This window comes from Oryx dammah, unplaced genomic scaffold (genome assembly GCF_014754425.2).
Source record: "Oryx dammah isolate SB20612 unplaced genomic scaffold, SCBI_Odam_1.1 HiC_scaffold_11168, whole genome shotgun sequence".
Lineage (NCBI taxonomy): Eukaryota > Metazoa > Chordata > Mammalia > Artiodactyla > Bovidae > Oryx > Oryx dammah.
Window position 1 is genome coordinate 1 of NW_024080561.1, and position 6261 is coordinate 6261.

The window sequence follows — 6261 nt, forward strand, 5'->3', positions numbered from 1 at the left end:
ATGTCCACAGCTCTTGCTATTATAATGCATTTCACAGGGGGTTTCATCCAGCAGCGGAAAGAAAACGGCGCTCAGTCGTCAAAACCAACGACAACAACATCGATGAAGAGACTTCGTTGGTGGCCCCACAATAGGGTGCACCCTCTAAGGGACTCAACGGAAGGTACTGTGGACATTTTCTCATTAAGGTCACTCAAGAATGATTATTGTACTATGTTCAGGGCCTCATATTTAAGAAAAACAACACAGAAATATTAAGCGATGTTTTTCTTTTATTTCATGTGTTCAAATTGAAACTGTATCAGTTGGTACTGCTTTAACTATGCAAGGAAAGATGCATTTTAAATTCAACATTTGGTTCATGCTTAAAAGTGAAGATGGTCTTTAGCTCTGGTTTGGACATTAGCTAATTTTTTAACACTAGGAGTGATGTGTTCCGCCCTGAAGTCATGTTTCAAGATTTCTTTAAATTCTTAGACTTTATTTAAAGCAGGATTACATTGACATAAAAGTTGTATGCATTATATAGCAAATTCCTATTTCATATCACTTCAGGTTCAGCTCTCACATTCTACTCACAGATCACACATGTGTGGTATATTTTTTACAATTAGTGAGAAAATATATTTTTAGTAATTCAAAGTCTAACATTGTTAGTTCACCTAACATTCACACTTTGTATTGTTCTATTCAGTGATATTTTAAATATGCTCATTTAAATTACAGTACCATGCAGAAATCTATACACTAAGGGTCACAGTGTATTCTTAGTACTTAAATACTAGAAACAACCCAAAGACCATCATGTGATGAATGGATAAATGAAATGTGATGTGTACTCAGAATGGAACACTATCCCCCCATAAAAAGGACTTAAGGATTGAAACATGCTATAAAATGGATGGTTGATTTAATACCAAAATTTATTATAGTTAGCAAAATAAGGCAGGCACAGAAACACAACTATTGTATGATTCCACTGGTTTAAGGTACACAGAATAGGCTAACTCATGGAAGCTGGAAATAGAAATGACCAAAGCGAGGAGGCAACAGAGAAGGTGGATTATGACTTAATGGGTACAGAGGTTATATTGGATCTGATGAAAAAGATATAGATGGTGTTGATAGGTACACTAAATTGTGAATATAGAAAAATCAAGATTGCCAGCAGAAATATCAATAACCTCAGATATGCAAATGAGACCAACCATATGGCAGAAACTGAAGAACTAAAAAGCCTCTTGAGGAAAGTGAAAGAGAAGAGTGAAAAAGTTGGCTTAGGCCTCAACATTCAGAAAACGAAGATCATGCCTTCCGGTCACAGCACTTCATGGCAAATAGATGGGGAAACAGTGGAAACAGTGGCCGACTTTATTTTTCTGAGCTCCAAAATCACTGCAGATGGTGATTGCAGCCATGAAATTAAAAGACGCTTCCTCCTTGGAAGCAAAGTTATGACCAACCTAGACAGCATATTAGAAAGCAGAAACATTACTTTGTCAAAAGTCAAGGCTATGGTTTTTCCAGTAGTAATGTGTGGATGTGATAGTTGGACTAATAATTAATGCTGAGCACCAAATAAGTGATGCTTTGAACTGTGGTGTTGGAGAAGACTCTAGAGAGTCTCTTGGACTTCAAGGAGATCGAATCAGTCCAGCCTGAAAGAGATCAGTCCTGGGTGTTCATTGGAAGGACTGATGCTGAAGCAGAAACTCCAATACTTTGGCCACCTGATGTGAAGAGCTGAGTCATTTGAAAAGACCGTGATGCTGGGAAAGATTGAGGGCAGGAGGAGATGGGGATGACAGAAGCTGAGATGGTTGGATGGCATCACCGACTCAATGGACATGGGTTTGGGTGGACTCTGAGACTTGGTGATGGACAGGGAGGCCCGGCATGCTGCAATTCATGGTGTTGCAGAGTCGGACATGACTGAGCAACTGAACTGAACTGATGGAACATTTTAATTCTCAAAAATTATGAAAAGAATAAATACAGTGTGTTTTTGATGACAATGCTCAGGCCCTAAGTTCTGTCTGTGAGCCCATGGACAGCAGCACACCAGGCTTCCCTGTCTCTCACTATCTTCTGGAGTTTGCTCAAATTCATGTCCATTGAGTCGACAACGCTATCCAGACATCTCATCCTCTGTGGCCCCTACTTTTCCTCCTGCCCTCAGTCTTTCCCAGCATCAGGGGCTTTTTGAATGAGCCTGTTCTTTACATCAGGCGGCCAAAGTATTGACGTTTCAGCATCAGTCCTTCCAATGAATATTCATGATTGATTTCCTTGAAGAATAACTGGTTTGACCTCCTTGCTGTCCAAGGAACTCACGAGAGTCTCTTCAGAGTCTCTAAAGCATTAATTCTTTGGCACTCAGCCTTCTATATGGTCCAAGTCTCAGAACTCTACATGACTTCTGAAGCATAGTGTGATTTTTAGTGCTTCCCTTTGTCAGACAGAGTTTCCAGTCGATCAGGTTCCCCTGAGCCAGAAAGCTTAAGGCTCTCTCACTCATTTCTGAAACGTTCATCTCCTTGGCCTTCTTCCACCATGAGAAAGGTTATCCAACAGAGTTCACCCCACACTTATTAACCACCCACATCCACACACTTCCCCCATGTGTCCACACTATCAGCATCACAGATGCCCTGACAGTTCTCTATGTCCTCCTAGAGCTCCCTGAGGACCAGCCTGATGAGCTATCCATTTCAACATCGGAGGAAGAGGCTCTGCCCAACTCCATAGTAAGTGCCTCCTATTCATCTGAGATGAAAGTGTTGCTTAATGACTTTATTTTCTAGCTGAATTCAGATAAAGGTTCAAAATATTCCAGACTTCATATAAACAGTTTTTAATTTGATGAATGAATTTCTCCCAGCAGGTAACTTATTCAAAAGGATGTTTTTCAAAAATGACAACATAAATTAAAAACAGGAATCGGGAACAGTTTCCTCAGCAGAAACTGTTCCTTCCTGAAATGAAAGTGTTAATTCCTGGTGAAAATGAGCTAGAGAGATCTTCCAGAGGGAGCCCCAGCCTTTGCCACAGGTGTCCTCTCTGTGTTCTTTTGGGGCTACGGATTCAACAGCACAGCCCCATTTGGTTTTCTGAAAAGAAAAAAAGAACAAAAGACCTGAAGGCACAGTACTCACGAGGCTGACACCCTCACACTGTTTTCTTCTTTCTAATTGCAGGCACATGAACAAGCCAGTGAACACGGTAAATATTTAGGGATCATCCCTCTGGTGAAGAAAATGTAGTTGATGAACATGGCAATCTCTTGCCAGCTCAGTTTGGAGAGTCGCCCTGATGCTGGATTCCTAAAGAGGGTGAAGGCAGGGGGTGCAGATAAGAGACTGATCGCCCAGGAAAGAAAATGTCGGTGCTCTATGGTATGGGTAAAGAACTACATCAATCAGATGCATGGGTTTGGGTCCCACGTGTGAGCCTATGCAGTGTGATTCTATAGCCATTTGTCTGTGTGTGTTTCCTCAGGAGATTTTTCCCTCTTATACAGCACAAGTCAACGGTGAACTTTCTAAACACTTGACATCACACTGCACACTGGCTATAGATTACCTAATTCTTTCCTCAACATAGTCATTCCTCAAGTTTGGTTAATATTCACTTTGTTCGAATGGAGATGGTGCTGAGAAAAATGGACCAAGCTATTGACCTCCTCGGTGGAAAAGGATAAACTGAGAACCTTGGGGTGGTCTCAATGTGTCTGCTTTGGACCCCTGACCTGCACTTACCACTCAACCATGGGATCCTCAGTCATGGAGCAAGGGGGTCCCTGCATCTATGTTTCTGCCTGGAGGGACTAGAGCTCCAGAGGTCCAGACTGTGCCCATCATTGTAAGATGGGCTCAGTGGTCATGGAACCCAGGGCAAACATAGGTGGATTATCGCCAACACTGGCACAGTCATTATTGTGAAAGGCACCTTGGGATTCATATCCTCCTGGTCAATTCAAAGATCTGAAAGTTGTGTTCCCTTGTTTAGACAGTACAGGCCATATCTGTTGGTGCTAGTGTCATTGCTAAACCAAGGACAAAACCAGATTGTCATCGGGGAGATATTTCATTGTACTGGGTGACATTACAATAACCTTTACATTGGTTTAACCGTGTAGCACACTTTCAAGGGAAGGTGTCAAATAGATCTCACAGTGGAACTTGAGAGACTGCTTGGGGACCTTGACTCTTGTTGTAAACCTCCTGCACACCAGGATCCAAGAAGGTCAACGTTTACCCCATGCTTTGGCTCCATGAGAAACTGTCCCACTAAATGTATGGCTTCAGTGAGTGTGAACAGACACTGACTCAGTGGATGTGCAAATATTGTTTGGAAAATGAAGACTAGGAAGAAACATCACATGATAGATTATAGCTATTTGACAAGGTAGGGTTGAAATCAGTCCTCTAAGAGAGATTGCTTTAATCAAGAACAAAATCTCACAGAAAACTTAGCAAGTGCATCTGCTGAAACTGAATCCTGGGGAGGCAGTGATCTAGGAAGAAATCCTTCTGGAGAGGGGTGGTTTTGCAGAAGATATAAATAGGCAGGAGTTCCATGAGTCTCTGTCATTGAAAGGTGGCATGCATTTCAGTGTTTCTTTTTTCCGGAACTGTTAGGTTATCACTAGTGAAAATACAGAAGTTTGGTTTCGTTATTTCCTGCTCCTCTGATTTGCTCTTATTCATACAACCAAGAGGATGATTCAACAGCAACTCAGTCCATAGTTACTAATGCCTTATGCATACACTCCACCCCATGTCCCCCCAAATGAAAAAGATTCCTGAGAGATTAGTGAGCAGCCTCAGTTGTGTCCCAATGGCTATTCTGTGTCCCTCTAGCTCCCCAGGAGGACATGGCGGTGGAACTGTGCCAGGACCGGGCTGAGGAAGAGCCTCTGAGCACTGTGAACGTAAGGGCACCTTTCTTAATCTGCAATAAGACTGTGGCTTCACTTCTTTATTTTCTTTTCAGTCAAAAACAGTTATAGGACTCTGATCATTTACATTAGCACTGAGGCATGCAAATCCTTGGCTGGGAAAGTAGAGAGGATAAATCTATGATCAACACAGTCCTGATTCAAAAGGACATTTAAATAAGACAGCATCATTGATTACTGTAGGTACTTTGCTCAGCAGAAAGTTTTCTTTCTTGACAAACAATTTGTACATGTTGGTCCAATTAAAACTGAGAGATCTTATGTGAAACAGGCCAGTCTTTCTAACAGGAGACGGACTGTTTTATTTTGGAGCCAGTGAAATAGAGTGCTAGTTACCTGAGAACAAAAACCAGATTAGAGAAGACTTAGTGCAGGAAATTCAAGATGCTGACACACTCACTCTCTTTTCTTCTCTGCAATCACAGGAATCTGGGGAAGCCTACGAACTCGGTAAATATTCAGGGATCATCACACTGCTGAGGGACGATCCACCTGAAAAGGTGGGGTTCTCTGGCTCTGGTTGGAGAGTGGCCCTGATGCTAGATTCCTCCTTGGGGTGCGGGCTGTTGGTGCAGAGAAGAGGCTGATCTTGCAGGAAAGAACACTGTCTTTGTTCTGTGGAACCTGGGAGCAACTGCAGCATTTCAATGTTGTGGGTGTGTGTGAATCAGGGTTGGGGGCCCACGTGTGAGCCCAGGGGGTGTGATTCTGGAGCTCTGTGTCTGTGTGTGTTTCCTCTGGAGGTGTTTCCCTGTTACAGAGCACTAGTCAACTGTGAACTTTCTAAACACTTCTCACTACCCCTGCGCACTGACTATACATTACCTGATCCTTTCCTCAACTCAGACTTTCCTCCAAAGTGAAAGTGAAAGGCATTCAGTTTGTATTCAAATCTTTAGAGCCCCATGCACTACAGTCCAAGGAACTCTCCAGGCCAGAATACTGGAGTGGGTAGCTTTTCCCTTCTCCAGGGGATCTTCTAAACCCAGGGATCAAGCACAGGTCTCCAGCATTGCAGGCGGATTCTTTAACAACTGAGCTATCAGGGAATCCATTCCCTAAAACAGCTTAATATTAATTTTCCTCAGGTGAAGATGGCAAATGGACAAATGTCCCAAATTCTTGACCTCCTGGTGGAAAAGCCGACCTGAGTAGCTAGGGTTGATCCGAATTTGGCTCCTTTGGATGAGTAACCTGCTCCTACCAGTCAGCCGTGTGATCCTCAGTCGTGTGGAAAGAGGGTTGGCATCTATATCCATCCCTGGAGGTGCTAGCAGGTCCAGGGGTCCAGATCCTGCCCG

The 6261-nt window shown here is 42.9% G+C and overlaps 1 long non-coding RNA gene across 1 annotated transcript in view; it reads left to right on the plus strand.

The window, feature by feature from the left end:
• Positions 1-2695: 2695 nt before the first annotated feature.
• LOC120860739 overlaps positions 2696-6261 on the plus strand; it is a 3938-nt gene continuing 372 nt past the window's right edge. The window contains exons 1-4 of the long non-coding RNA XR_005720416.1: positions 2696-2747; positions 3198-3222; positions 4863-4933; positions 5386-5410. This is a non-coding gene — a long non-coding RNA (uncharacterized LOC120860739). The remainder of the gene's footprint in view (positions 2748-3197; positions 3223-4862; positions 4934-5385; positions 5411-6261) is intronic.